Raw genomic sequence first — 13,681 nt, forward strand, 5'->3', positions numbered from 1 at the left:
AAGTGCTGTAGGTATTTCCAGGAGAAGAGGGAAAACATCGCTGTCCTGTGGTGTGGTAGAAATGCCACCACAACTGCGATTGTGTGAGCAAAGCCAGCCAGTGCTTTTTGGGGCAGCAGCAGCAGCTGAGAGTGTGGCAGAGCGGTTGTGATACTCTTTTTAGAGTCCTGCAAACATTGTTCCCGAAACAACCCACAGCTTTGCAAATGTGCCCGAAGAAAATGCAAAGAGAACTGGGGTGTGAAAATCAAAGACTGTTTATCTGTAGAAGAAAAGGAACAAGAATGAACTACACCACATATTTACACTGTAAGAATATTGGTAACAACAACAACAACAACCACAACAACAACAACAAACTATAGAACCTATTTACCTGAGAAGAGACCTAACAAAACTCTATGAAACGTATTTACAGACAACTTAAACAAACTCTAAAACCTCTATCCTGAACACAACAACTGTAAAACGTATGTACAGCAGGGTGGCATCTGTGTCTGTGATGTCCCTAAGTCCCGGAAGAAAAACAAGTAGCACGGTCAGTGCAGTCAGGCACGGAAGGGTGTTCCATGTGCTGCCGGGCTGGGACACTGGCCCAGTGGGACTCTGCTGCCAGAAGGGAGCCTGGCTGGGGGCTGTGGCCCAGGCACTGGAACAGGGCTTGTGTGGCCCACAGCAAGCCCAGGCCAGGCCAGGGATGGCCAGCAGAATCCAGTGCATGGGCTAGCGTGTCCCTGAGCAGGAAGTGCCCAGCCCGGCCCCAGGCTGGCAGCAGGGGCCCCACTCTGCCTGTGGGGAGCACCTGCCTGTTCTGCTGCTGGCATCGGTCTTCATCCCAAGACCATGTCTTCCTCCTTGTCTTTTAGATCAATATCCATCTCTTCAACATAATCTTTCGTTTCCACCTCCATCTCTTCCTCTGTCTCGTACATATCCACATCCATCTCTTCCTCTCCAGTATCCTCTCCGTCCACTTCCATGGCTTCTTCTCTATCAGTCTGTGTATCGACGTCCGTCTCCTCCTCTCGGTCTGTGCCAGCCTGCAGAGGTAGCAAAATTTCCCACCCTGTCCCACAGAGCTCCAGCCCAGCCAGGCAGCTGCGGGGTGTCCGCCTCCGTGGAATAGTACCATACCTCTTTTGGAACAAATGCAGACATCCTGCAGGGATGGAGAGCAAAATCCAAGCGATGGGGAGCTTTGGGGACTGCTGGGGGAATCAGGGAGCAGGTGGCAACAAGGTGACAGGGGTAGGCTTGGAGCAGGGTGAATGAAGAGCGTGCTGGCACAAGGAGCCAAGGGTTGTGTTGTGGCCGTTGCTGGATGCTGGAAGTTCTAGCTGGAGCGTGCACTGTGACATCACCGCCAGGAGTTCAGGCCCAGGCTGAAGTGGACAACGGAGACCGTAGAATGAATGATGGAATCCCTGGGTGCTTGGGCTTGGAAGGGACCCTAAAGACCATCTTGTTCCAAGCGGAGCGATCTTCCCCTAGAATAGGTTGCTCAGAGCCCCTCTCCCAGCTGGCCTTGGATGTTGCCAAGGATGGAGCATCCCCAGCCTCTGTGCACAGCCTGGGCCAGTGGCCCAGCAGCCGGAGTGGAAAAGAGCAGCTTCATTAGATCCAACTTCAAGCTCACTCCTGCAGTTGAAAGGCTTCTCCTCCCTGTGCCCATCTTTCCTAGAGCTGCAGGGAGGCCTCGCCAGCCCCCTTCTCTTTCCAGGCTGAGCATCCCCAGCCCCACACGGACAGCAGTCCGATGCGTGGCAGTCAAGGCTAAAGGGTAGCAAATGGCTACATCAGGAAGTGAGAGATGGAAGCTTTTGGAGATGGAAGCTTTACCTCTAAATGTAGAAAAGAAAGAGAAGTGGAGGGGGAAATGGTGGGACTCTGGCTCTGTTCTAACTGGCGAAGATTTTCTTTTCTTCTTTTCTGTCGTGCTAACCCAAGTTTTGTTGTTTGAAAGGAGGTTTAGCAAAATATCCATCGTCTTCTCCACTGCTGAAACACTGAACAACACCTGGGCAGGCTGAGGATGCAGAGCAAAACCTGCAAATATCTACTGCTGATCGTGATCCTGGGGAATGCAGCTAAAGCCAGCCAAAAGCAATTTCTGGAAAGTCAAGCCTGCTTTACGTTTTCTGGAGTTTGCTTGTGCCAACTTCACCAGTCATTTCTAAAAAAGGAAAAGAAACTCCAAGCAAAACAGAGAAAAACACAAAGAAACCAACCCAAAGAAACCAATCAAACAAACAGATAAAACACCCCCAATCAAACCAAAGGCAATGAGACGTTAGGACTAGTTGTAAGGATATCACAGCAGGCGAATGGCTGCTTCCTACTTGGATCACCATCCAAAGCCACCTAGAACAACTTGTCCAAAACATATCCAACAGGAGAAATGGAAAAAGTGATCCATGGCAGCTCTGCATTGTGGTGAAGGATGAGCATGCAGTGGTCCAGATGCAGCATTGCCCACCCTCCAGGCTGCTGTTTGCTCTGCTGAAAGACTCTTGCAGGACTCTTGTGGCCCCTCTCCATGCAATGGAAATCCTTGCCACAGCTCTCAGTTGAGGCACTGGCATTTCCAGAGCCAGATTCAGGCACAATCCTACTGCCTGCTGAGCATCTGGGAAAGGTGCTGAGCATCTTCAGGCCTAGAAGCACAAAAGAGCTCAGGCTCTCCCCGAACTGGGTTTTCAGGGCAGCTTTCCATATCTCTGCAAGATTTCTTCATCCCTCAACACGTCTGACTTTATGATGTCCAACGATGCATTTGGGTTTCTTCCGTCCTCTTGTGTGCCCGTGAGTAACCTTCCACGTGGATGAAGGAGATTGTGTACAGGACAATTGATTGCGGCATTGCCATTTGGCTTCACTGTCACTCAGTTGAACACGGTCCTTATCTAAGAAGGACTTCCAAGAAATGGGTAGGAGTTTTGGCTGTGAGAGGAGCAGAAAGCACATTTTCTACAGCAAATTGCTAGCTGATGCACTTTCCTCCCTGCCAAAATAGTGATTGCCATTCATCTTCCTGGGAAGAATGTAAAGACCCATTCAGAGATGCCAGGTTCAGCTGGCCTGTGGCTTTGTGTGCCTCATTTCACATGTCCAATTTCAAGGGCCACTAAAAGAGGCTCATGTTTGCCTTGCTACCCACAAGTGCTGTAGGTATTTCCAGGAGAAGAGGGAAAACATCGCTGTCCTGTGGTGTGGTAGAAATGCCACCACAACTGTGATTGTGTGAGCAAAGCCAGCCAGTGCTTTTTGGGGCAGCAGCAGCAGCTGAGAGTGTGGCAGAGCGGTTGTGATACTCTTTTTAGAGTCCTGCAAACATTGTTCCCGAAACAACCCACAGCTTTGCAAATGTGCCCGAAGAAAATGCAAAGAGAACTGGGGTGTGAAAATCAAAGACTGTTTATCTGTAGAAGAAAAGGAACAAGAATGAACTACACCACATATTTACACTGTAAGAATATTGGTAACAACAACAACAACAACCACAACAACAACAACAAACTATAGAACCTATTTACCTGAGAACAGCTCTAACAAAACTCTATGAAACGTATTTACAGACAACTTAAACAAACTCTAAAACCTCTATCCTGAACACAACAACTGTAAAACGTATGTACAGCAGGGTGGCATCTGTGTCTGTGATGTCCCTAAGTCCCGGAAGAAAAACAAGTAGCACGGTCAGTGCAGTCAGGCACGGAAGGGTGTTCCATGTGCTGCCGGGCTGGGACACTGGCCCAGTGGGACTCTGCTGCCAGAAGGGAGCCTGGCTGGGGGCTGTGGCCCAGGCACTGGAACAGGGCTTGTGTGGCCCACAGCAAGCCCAGGCCAGGCCAGGGATGGCCAGCAGAATCCAGTGCATGGGCTAGCGTGTCCCTGAGCAGGAAGTGCCCAGCCCGGCCCCAGGCTGGCAGCAGGGGCCCCACTCTGCCTGTGGGGAGCACCTGCCTGTTCTGCTGCTGGCATCGGTCTTCATCCCAAGACCATGTCTTCCTCCTTGTCTTTTAGATCAATATCCATCTCTTCAACATAATCTTTCGTTTCCACCTCCATCTCTTCCTCTGTCTCGTACATATCCACATCCATCTCTTCCTCTCCAGTATCCTCTCCGTCCACTTCCATGGCTTCTTCTCTATCAGTCTGTGTATCGACGTCCGTCTCCTCCTCTCGGTCTGTGCCAGCCTGCAGAGGTAGCAAAATTTCCCACCCTGTCCCACAGAGCTCCAGCCCAGCCAGGCAGCTGCGGGGTGTCCGCCTCCGTGGAATAGTACCATACCTCTTTTGGAACAAATGCAGACATCCTGCAGGGATGGAGAGCAAAATCCAAGCGATGGGGAGCTTTGGGGACTGCTGGGGGAATCAGGGAGCAGGTGGCAACAAGGTGACAGGGGTAGGCTTGGAGCAGGGTGAATGAAGAGCGTGCTGGCACAAGGAGCCAAGGGTTGTGTTGTGGCCGTTGCTGGATGCTGGAAGTTCTAGCTGGAGCGTGCACTGTGACATCACCGCCAGGAGTTCAGGCCCAGGCTGAAGTGGACAACGGAGACCGTAGAATGAATGATGGAATCCCTGGGTGCTTGGGCTTGGAAGGGACCCTAAAGACCATCTTGTTCCAAGCGGAGCGATCTTCCCCTAGAATAGGTTGCTCAGAGCCCCTCTCCCAGCTGGCCTTGGATGTTGCCAAGGATGGAGCATCCCCAGCCTCTGTGCACAGCCTGGGCCAGTGGCCCAGCAGCCGGAGTGGAAAAGAGCAGCTTCATTAGATCCAACTTCAAGCTCACTCCTGCAGTTGAAAGGCTTCTCCTCCCTGTGCCCATCTTTCCTAGAGCTGCAGGGAGGCCTCGCCAGCCCCCTTCTCTTTCCAGGCTGAGCATCCCCAGCCCCACACGGACAGCAGTCCGATGCGTGGCAGTCAAGGCTAAAGGGTAGCAAATGGCTACATCAGGAAGTGAGAGATGGAAGCTTTTGGAGATGGAAGCTTTACCTCTAAATGTAGAAAAGAAAGAGAAGTGGAGGGGGAAATGGTGGGACTCTGGCTCTGTTCTAACTGGCGAAGATTTTCTTTTCTTCTTTTCTGTCGTGCTAACCCAAGTTTTGTTGTTTGAAAGGAGGTTTAGCAAAATATCCATCGTCTTCTCCACTGCTGAAACACTGAACAACACCTGGGCAGGCTGAGGATGCAGAGCAAAACCTGCAAATATCTACTGCTGATCGTGATCCTGGGGAATGCAGCTAAAGCCAGCCAAAAGCAATTTCTGGAAAGTCAAGCCTGCTTTACGTTTTCTGGAGTTTGCTTGTGCCAACTTCACCAGTCATTTCTAAAAAAGGAAAAGAAACTCCAAGCAAAACAGAGAAAAACACAAAGAAACCAACCCAAAGAAACCAATCAAACAAACAGATAAAACACCCCCAATCAAACCAAAGGCAATGAGACGTTAGGACTAGTTGTAAGGATATCACAGCAGGCGAATGGCTGCTTCCTACTTGGATCACCATCCAAAGCCACCTAGAACAACTTCTCCAAAACATATCCAACAGGAGAAATGGAAAAAGTGATCCATGGCAGCTCTGCATTGTGGTGAAGGATGAGCATGCAGTGGTCCAGATGCAGCATTGCCCACCCTCCAGGCTGCTGTTTGCTCTGCTGAAAGACTCTTGCAGGACTCTTGTGGCCCCTCTCCATGCAATGGAAATCCTTGCCACAGCTCTCAGTTGAGGCACTGGCATTTCCAGAGCCAGATTCAGGCACAATCCTACTGCCTGCTGAGCATCTGGGAAAGGTGCTGAGCATCTTCAGGCCTAGAAGCACAAAAGAGCTCAGGCTCTCCCCGAACTGGGTTTTCAGGGCAGCTTTCCATATCTCTGCAAGATTTCTTCATCCCTCAACACGTCTGACTTTATGATGTCCAACGATGCATTTGGGTTTCTTCCGTCCTCTTGTGTGCCCGTGAGTAACCTTCCACGTGGATGAAGGAGATTGTGTACAGGACAATTGATTGCGGCATTGCCATTTGGCTTCACTGTCACTCAGTTGAACACGGTCCTTATCTAAGAAGGACTTCCAAGAAATGGGTAGGAGTTTTGGCTGTGAGAGGAGCAGAAAGCACATTTTCTACAGCAAATTGCTAGCTGATGCACTTTCCTCCCTGCCAAAATAGTGATTGCCATTCATCTTCCTGGGAAGAATGTAAAGACCCATTCAGAGATGCCAGGTTCAGCTGGCCTGTGGCTTTGTGTGCCTCATTTCACATGTCCAATTTCAAGGGCCACTAAAAGAGGCTCATGTTTGCCTTGCTACCCACAAGTGCTGTAGGTATTTCCAGGAGAAGAGGGAAAACATCGCTGTCCTGTGGTGTGGTAGAAATGCCACCACAACTGTGATTGTGTGAGCAAAGCCAGCCAGTGCTTTTTGGGGCAGCAGCAGCAGCTGAGAGTGTGGCAGAGCGGTTGTGATACTCTTTTTAGAGTCCTGCAAACATTGTTCCCGAAACAACCCACAGCTTTGCAAATGTGCCCGAAGAAAATGCAAAGAGAACTGGGGTGTGAAAATCAAAGACTGTTTATCTGTAGAAGAAAAGGAACAAGAATGAACTACACCACATATTTACACTGTAAGAATATTGGTAACAACAACAACAACAACCACAACAACAACAACAAACTATAGAACCTATTTACCTGAGAACAGCTCTAACAAAACTCTATGAAACGTATTTACAGACAACTTAAACAAACTCTAAAACCTCTATCCTGAACACAACAACTGTAAAACGTATGTACAGCAGGGTGGCATCTGTGTCTGTGATGTCCCTAAGTCCCGGAAGAAAAACAAGTAGCACGGTCAGTGCAGTCAGGCACGGAAGGGTGTTCCATGTGCTGCCGGGCTGGGACACTGGCCCAGTGGGACTCTGCTGCCAGAAGGGAGCCTGGCTGGGGGCTGTGGCCCAGGCACTGGAACAGGGCTTGTGTGGCCCACAGCAAGCCCAGGCCAGGCCAGGGATGGCCAGCAGAATCCAGTGCATGGGCTAGCGTGTCCCTGAGCAGGAAGTGCCCAGCCCGGCCCCAGGCTGGCAGCAGGGGCCCCACTCTGCCTGTGGGGAGCACCTGCCTGTTCTGCTGCTGGCATCGGTCTTCATCCCAAGACCATGTCTTCCTCCTTGTCTTTTAGATCAATATCCATCTCTTCAACATAATCTTTCGTTTCCACCTCCATCTCTTCCTCTGTCTCGTACATATCCACATCCATCTCTTCCTCTCCAGTATCCTCTCCGTCCACTTCCATGGCTTCTTCTCTATCAGTCTGTGTATCGACGTCCGTCTCCTCCTCTCGGTCTGTGCCAGCCTGCAGAGGTAGCAAAATTTCCCAGCCTGTCCCACAGAGCTCCAGCCCAGCCAGGCAGCTGCGGGGTGTCCGCCTCCGTGGAATAGTACCATACCTCTTTTGGAACAAATGCAGACATCCTGCAGGGATGGAGAGCAAAATCCAAGCGATGGGGAGCTTTGGGGACTGCTGGGGGAATCAGGGAGCAGGTGGCAACAAGGTGACAGGGGTAGGCTTGGAGCAGGGTGAATGAAGAGCGTGCTGGCACAAGGAGCCAAGGGTTGTGTTGTGGCCGTTGCTGGATGCTGGAAGTTCTAGCTGGAGCGTGCACTGTGACATCACCGCCAGGAGTTCAGGCCCAGGCTGAAGTGGACAACGGAGACCGTAGAATGAATGATGGAATCCCTGGGTGCTTGGGCTTGGAAGGGACCCTAAAGACCATCTTGTTCCAAGCGGAGCGATCTTCCCCTAGAATAGGTTGCTCAGAGCCCCTCTCCCAGCTGGCCTTGGATGTTGCCAAGGATGGAGCATCCCCAGCCTCTGTGCACAGCCTGGGCCAGTGGCCCAGCAGCCGGAGTGGAAAAGAGCAGCTTCATTAGATCCAACTTCAAGCTCACTCCTGCAGTTGAAAGGCTTCTCCTCCCTGTGCCCATCTTTCCTAGAGCTGCAGGGAGGCCTCGCCAGCCCCCTTCTCTTTCCAGGCTGAGCATCCCCAGCCCCACACGGACAGCAGTCCGATGCGTGGCAGTCAAGGCTAAAGGGTAGCAAATGGCTACATCAGGAAGTGAGAGATGGAAGCTTTTGGAGATGGAAGCTTTACCTCTAAATGTAGAAAAGAAAGAGAAGTGGAGGGGGAAATGGTGGGACTCTGGCTCTGTTCTAACTGGCGAAGATTTTCTTTTCTTCTTTTCTGTCGTGCTAACCCAAGTTTTGTTGTTTGAAAGGAGGTTTAGCAAAATATCCATCGTCTTCTCCACTGCTGAAACACTGAACAACACCTGGGCAGGCTGAGGATGCAGAGCAAAACCTGCAAATATCTACTGCTGATCGTGATCCTGGGGAATGCAGCTAAAGCCAGCCAAAAGCAATTTCTGGAAAGTCAAGCCTGCTTTACGTTTTCTGGAGTTTGCTTGTGCCAACTTCACCAGTCATTTCTAAAAAAGGAAAAGAAACTCCAAGCAAAACAGAGAAAAACACAAAGAAACCAACCCAAAGAAACCAATCAAACAAACAGATAAAACACCCCCAATCAAACCAAAGGCAATGAGACGTTAGGACTAGTTGTAAGGATATCACAGCAGGCGAATGGCTGCTTCCTACTTGGATCACCATCCAAAGCCACCTAGAACAACTTGTCCAAAACATATCCAACAGGAGAAATGGAAAAAGTGATCCATGGCAGCTCTGCATTGTGGTGAAGGATGAGCATGCAGTGGTCCAGATGCAGCATTGCCCACCCTCCAGGCTGCTGTTTGCTCTGCTGAAAGACTCTTGCAGGACTCTTGTGGCCCCTCTCCATGCAATGGAAATCCTTGCCACAGCTCTCAGTTGAGGCACTGGCATTTCCAGAGCCAGATTCAGGCACAATCCTACTGCCTGCTGAGCATCTGGGAAAGGTGCTGAGCATCTTCAGGCCTAGAAGCACAAAAGAGCTCAGGCTCTCCCCGAACTGGGTTTTCAGGGCAGCTTTCCATATCTCTGCAAGATTTCTTCATCCCTCAACACGTCTGACTTTATGATGTCCAACGATGCATTTGGGTTTCTTCCGTCCTCTTGTGTGCCCGTGAGTAACCTTCCACGTGGATGAAGGAGATTGTGTACAGGACAATTGATTGCGGCATTGCCATTTGGCTTCACTGTCACTCAGTTGAACACGGTCCTTATCTAAGAAGGACTTCCAAGAAATGGGTAGGAGTTTTGGCTGTGAGAGGAGCAGAAAGCACATTTTCTACAGCAAATTGCTAGCTGATGCACTTTCCTCCCTGCCAAAATAGTGATTGCCATTCATCTTCCTGGGAAGAATGTAAAGACCCATTCAGAGATGCCAGGTTCAGCTGGCCTGTGGCTTTGTGTGCCTCATTTCACATGTCCAATTTCAAGGGCCACTAAAAGAGGCTCATGTTTGCCTTGCTACCCACAAGTGCTGTAGGTATTTCCAGGAGAAGAGGGAAAACATCGCTGTCCTGTGGTGTGGTAGAAATGCCACCACAACTGCGATTGTGTGAGCAAAGCCAGCCAGTGCTTTTTGGGGCAGCAGCAGCAGCTGAGAGTGTGGCAGAGCGGTTGTGATACTCTTTTTAGAGTCCTGCAAACATTGTTCCCGAAACAACCCACAGCTTTGCAAATGTGCCCGAAGAAAATGCAAAGAGAACTGGGGTGTGAAAATCAAAGACTGTTTATCTGTAGAAGAAAAGGAACAAGAATGAACTACACCACATATTTACACTGTAAGAATATTGGTAACAACAACAACAACAACCACAACAACAACAACAAACTATAGAACCTATTTACCTGAGAAGAGACCTAACAAAACTCTATGAAACGTATTTACAGACAACTTAAACAAACTCTAAAACCTCTATCCTGAACACAACAACTGTAAAACGTATGTACAGCAGGGTGGCATCTGTGTCTGTGATGTCCCTAAGTCCCGGAAGAAAAACAAGTAGCACGGTCAGTGCAGTCAGGCACGGAAGGGTGTTCCATGTGCTGCCGGGCTGGGACACTGGCCCAGTGGGACTCTGCTGCCAGAAGGGAGCCTGGCTGGGGGCTGTGGCCCAGGCACTGGAACAGGGCTTGTGTGGCCCACAGCAAGCCCAGGCCAGGCCAGGGATGGCCAGCAGAATCCAGTGCATGGGCTAGCGTGTCCCTGAGCAGGAAGTGCCCAGCCCGGCCCCAGGCTGGCAGCAGGGGCCCCACTCTGCCTGTGGGGAGCACCTGCCTGTTCTGCTGCTGGCATCGGTCTTCATCCCAAGACCATGTCTTCCTCCTTGTCTTTTAGATCAATATCCATCTCTTCAACATAATCTTTCGTTTCCACCTCCATCTCTTCCTCTGTCTCGTACATATCCACATCCATCTCTTGCTCTCCAGTATCCTCTCCGCCCACTTCCATGGCTTCTTCTCTATCAGTCTGTGTATCGACGTCCGTCTCCTCCTCTCGGTCTGTGCCAGCCTGCAGAGGTAGCAAAATTTCCCACCCTGTCCCACAGAGCTCCAGCCCAGCCAGGCAGCTGCGGGGTGTCCGCCTCCGTGGAATAGTACCATACCTCTTTTGGAACAAATGCAGACATCCTGCAGGGATGGAGAGCAAAATCCAAGCGATGGGGAGCTTTGGGGACTGCTGGGGGAATCAGGGAGCAGGTGGCAACAAGGTGACAGGGGTAGGCTTGGAGCAGGGTGAATGAAGAGCGTGCTGGCACAAGGAGCCAAGGGTTGTGTTGTGGCCGTTGCTGGATGCTGGAAGTTCTAGCTGGAGCGTGCACTGTGACATCACCGCCAGGAGTTCAGGCCCAGGCTGAAGTAGACAACGGAGACCGTAGAATGAATGATGGAATCCCTGGGTGCTTGGGCTTGGAAGGGACCCTAAAGACCATCTTGTTCCAAGCGGAGCGATCTTCCCCTAGAATAGGTTGCTCAGAGCCCCTCTCCCAGCTGGCCTTGGATGTTGCCAAGGATGGAGCATCCCCAGCCTCTGTGCACAGCCTGGGCCAGTGGCCCAGCAGCCGGAGTGGAAAAGAGCAGCTTCATTAGATCCAACTTCAAGCTCACTCCTGCAGTTGAAAGGCTTCTCCTCCCTGTGCCCATCTTTCCTAGAGCTGCAGGGAGGCCTCGCCAGCCCCCTTCTCTTTCCAGGCTGAGCATCCCCAGCCCCACACGGACAGCAGTCCGATGCGTGGCAGTCAAGGCTAAAGGGTAGCAAATGGCTACATCAGGAAGTGAGAGATGGAAGCTTTTGGAGATGGAAGCTTTACCTCTAAATGTAGAAAAGAAAGAGAAGTGGAGGGGGAAATGGTGGGACTCTGGCTCTGTTCTAACTGGCGAAGATTTTCTTTTCTTCTTTTCTGTCGTGCTAACCCAAGTTTTGTTGTTTGAAAGGAGGTTTAGCAAAATATCCATCGTCTTCTCCACTGCTGAAACACTGAACAACACCTGGGCAGGCTGAGGATGCAGAGCAAAACCTGCAAATATCTACTGCTGATCGTGATCCTGGGGAATGCAGCTAAAGCCAGCCAAAAGCAATTTCTGGAAAGTCAAGCCTGCTTTACGTTTTCTGGAGTTTGGTTGTGCCAACTTCACCAGTCATTTCTAAAAAAGGAAAAGAAACTCCAAGCAAAACAGAGAAAAACACAAAGAAACCAACCCAAAGAAACCAATCAAACAAACAGATAAAACACCCCCAATCAAACCAAAGGCAATGAGACGTTAGGACTAGTTGTAAGGATATCACAGCAGGCGAATGGCTGCTTCCTACTTGGATCACCATCCAAAGCCACCTAGAACAACTTGTCCAAAACATATCCAACAGGAGAAATGGAAAAAGTGATCCATGGCAGCTCTGCATTGTGGTGAAGGATGAGCATGCAGTGGTCCAGATGCAGCATTGCCCACCCTCCAGGCTGCTGTTTGCTCTGCTGAAAGACTCTTGCAGGACTCTTGTGGCCCCTCTCCATGCAATGGAAATCATTGCCACAGCTCTCACTTGAGGCACTGGCATTTCCAGAGCCAGATTCAGGCACAATCCTACTGCCTGCTGAGCATCTGGGAAAGGTGCTGAGCATCTTCAGGCCTAGAAGCACAAAAGAGCTCAGGCTCTCCCCGAACTGGGTTTTCAGGGCAGCTTTCCATATCTCTGCAAGATTTCTTCATCCCTCAACCCGTCTGACTTTTTTATGTCCAACGATGCATTTGGGTTTCTTCCGTCCTCTTGTGTGCCCGTGAGTAACCTTCCACGTGGATGAAGGAGATTGTGTACAGGACAATTGATTGCGGCATTGCCATTTGGCTTCACTGTCACTCAGTTGAACACGGTCCTTATCTAAGAAGGACTTCCAAGAAATGGGTAGGAGTTTTGGCTGTGAGAGGAGCAGAAAGCACATTTTCTACAGCAAATTGCTAGCTGATGCACTTTCCTCCCTGCCAAAATAGTGATTGCCATTCATCTTCCTGGGAAGAATGTAAAGACCCATTCAGAGATGCCAGGTTCAGCTGGCCTGTGGCTTTGTGTGCCTCATTTCACATGTCCAATTTCAAGGGCCACTAAAAGAGGCTCATGTTTGCCTTGCTACCCACAAGTGCTGTAGGTATTTCCAGGAGAAGAGGGAAAACATCGCTGTCCTGTGGTGTGGTAGAAATGCCACCACAACTGTGATTGTGTGAGCAAAGCCAGCCAGTGCTTTTTGGGGCAGCAGCAGCAGCTGAGAGTGTGGCAGAGCGGTTGTGATACTCTTTTTAGAGTCCTGCAAACATTGTTCCCGAAACAACCCACAGCTTTGCAAATGTGCCCGAAGAAAATGCAAAGAGAACTGGGGTGTGAAAATCAAAGACTGTTTATCTGTAGAAGAAAAGGAACAAGAATGAACTACACCACATATTTACACTGTAAGAATATTGGTAACAACAACAACAACCACAACAACAACAACAAACTATAGAACCTATTTACCTGAGAAGAGACCTAACAAAACTCTATGAAACGTATTTACAGACAACTTAAACAAACTCTAAAACCTCTATCCTGAACACAACAACTGTAAAACGTATGTACAGCAGGGTGGCATCTGTGTCTGTGATGTCCCTAAGTCCTGGAAGAAAAACAAGTAGCACGGTCAGTGCAGTCAGGCACGGAAGGGTGTTCCATGTGCTGCCGGGCTGGGACACTGGCCCAGTGGGACTCTGCTGCCAGAAGGGAGCCTGGCTGGGGGCTGTGGCCCAGGCACTGGAACAGGGCTTGTGTGGCCCACAGCAAGCCCAGGCCAGGCCAGGGATGGCCAGCAGAATCCAGTGCATGGGCTAGCGTGTCCCTGAGCAGGAAGTGCCCAGCCTGGCCCCAGGCTGGCAGCAGGGGCCCCACTCTGCCTGTGGGGAGCACCTGCCTGTTCTGCTGCTGGCATCGGTCTTCATCCCAAGACCATGTCTTCCTCCTTGTCTTTTAGATCAATATCCATCTCTTCAACATAATCTTTCGTTTCCACCTCCATCTCTTCCTCTGTCTCGTACATATCCACATCCATCTCTTGCTCTCCAGTATCCTCTCCGCCCACTTCCATGGCTTCTTCTCTATCAGTCTGTGTATCGACGTCCGTCTCCTCCTCTCGGTCTGTGCCAGCCTGCAGAGGTAGCAAA

At 50.4% G+C, this 13,681-nt stretch overlaps 1 long non-coding RNA gene across 1 annotated transcript; it reads right to left on the reverse strand.

Annotated features, from left to right (window-relative positions):
• Nucleotides 1–1,243: 1,243 nt before the first annotated feature.
• Nucleotides 1,244–12,264, reverse strand: LOC147645848 (uncharacterized). The gene is made up of 5 exons (XR_015282108.1): nt 10,606–12,264; nt 7,449–10,511; nt 7,117–7,354; nt 4,292–6,822; nt 1,244–4,197 (listed from the first exon to the last, which is right to left on the reverse strand). It is a non-coding gene; the product is annotated as an uncharacterized LOC147645848 (long non-coding RNA).
• Between the last annotated feature and the right edge of the window lie 1,417 nt (nt 12,265–13,681).

Source organism: Cyanistes caeruleus, unplaced genomic scaffold (genome assembly GCF_971803275.1).
Source record: "Cyanistes caeruleus unplaced genomic scaffold, bCyaCae1.hap1.1 HAP1_SCAFFOLD_157, whole genome shotgun sequence".
Lineage (NCBI taxonomy): Eukaryota > Metazoa > Chordata > Aves > Passeriformes > Paridae > Cyanistes > Cyanistes caeruleus.